Below are 1,436 nucleotides of genomic sequence, written 5' to 3'. Positions count from 1 at the left end.
GTGTGTGTGTGTGTGTGTGTATGTGCGCACCGCTGGTCTCTGCAGTACTGAACAACTTCATTAATTTAAGCGAGACGTTCACGCCGACGCCGTCGTCTTCTCTTTGTAGGTGGCCATCATCTTCTTGATCTCAGCGATGGCTAAGCCTGGATTCAAACCCTGCAGGACGAGAAGCGCATCAGAAACACACATCAGTAGCTCAAAGGTCTCGTGACTCTGGTGCGTCTGACCTTCGGGCAGGTTCTGGTGCAGTTCATGATGGTGTGACAGCGGTACAGAGAGAAGGGGTCCTGGAGCTTGGAGAGCCTCTCCTAAGTGTAATCATCACGAGAATTGATCATCCAGCGGTACGCCTGCAACACAGAGCACAGCTCAGAGAGAGCGCTGACCAGCTGCGTCCAGTTTAGAGGAGTTCACCCAAACATGAACATATGCTACATCCCAGATCACCATGAGTTTGTTTCTTCATCAGGTTTGTAGAAATGCAGCATTGCATCAGTGTCTCAGCAATGGATGCTCTGCAGTGAATGGGTGCCGTCAGAATGAGAGTCCAAACAGCTGATAAAAACATCACAATAATCCACAGCACTCCAGTCCATCAGGTAACATCTGGAGAAGACAAAAGCTGGAACACATCCAGCATTAAGACATTAACTCAAATACATAGTCCATAATAACTCTTCCTGCAGTGAGTCAGTGTTCTGGTGTGAATCAGGAGAGAAATCTGCACAGATCAAGCAGCGTTTAAACCGCTCTAAACACATGTGTGGCTGGATTTTGATGCGAGAGACAACAGCAGATGCACTTTTTCACTGGAGGAAGAGTTATTATGGATTATGGACTCAATGTATTTTAGTTAAAAACATCTTAATGCTGGATGTGTTTCAGCTTTTGTCTTCTCCAGATGTTAACTGATGGACTGGAGTGCTGTGGATTATTGTGATGTTTTTATCAGCTGTTTGGACTCTCATTCTGACGGCACCCATTCACTGCAGAGCATCCATTGCTGAGACACTGATGCAGTGCTACATTTCTCCAAACCTGATGAAGAGAAAAACTCATCCTGATCTCGGATGACCTGAGGATGAGGACATCTTCAATTCTGGCCGAACTATTCCCTTCATGTGACGGTTCTCCGGCGCTGACCTGCATGAGGACGGCTGGACCCAGATACTTGTCTCCGTTCCACCAGTAACTCAGACAGCTGGTGCTGCAGCAGGCGCACGGGATACACTCGTACAGACCGTCCTGACCGAGACACACACACACACACACGTTACACACACACGTCACTCTTACACACACGTTACACACACCCTCTCACACACACACACACACGTCACTCTCACACACACACTCTCTCTCTCTCTCTCTCAATTCGTGCTTTATTAGCATGATAATTGTTACAATGTATTGCCAAAGCATAGTGTTTACAC

The 1,436-nt window shown here is 47.2% G+C and overlaps 1 pseudogene; it reads right to left on the bottom strand.

Annotated features, from left to right (window-relative positions):
- Nucleotides 1-60: 60 nt before the first annotated feature.
- On the bottom strand, nucleotides 61-1,287 carry LOC107580586 (succinate dehydrogenase [ubiquinone] iron-sulfur subunit, mitochondrial-like; annotated as a pseudogene).
- Nucleotides 1,288-1,436: the final 149 nt, after the last annotated feature.

This window comes from Sinocyclocheilus grahami, unplaced genomic scaffold, assembly GCF_001515645.1.
Source record: "Sinocyclocheilus grahami isolate Dianchi unplaced genomic scaffold, SAMN03320097.WGS_v1.1 scaffold36891.1, whole genome shotgun sequence".
NCBI lineage: Eukaryota > Metazoa > Chordata > Actinopteri > Cypriniformes > Cyprinidae > Sinocyclocheilus > Sinocyclocheilus grahami.
This window is presented reverse-complemented; position numbering and strand designations above follow the sequence as displayed.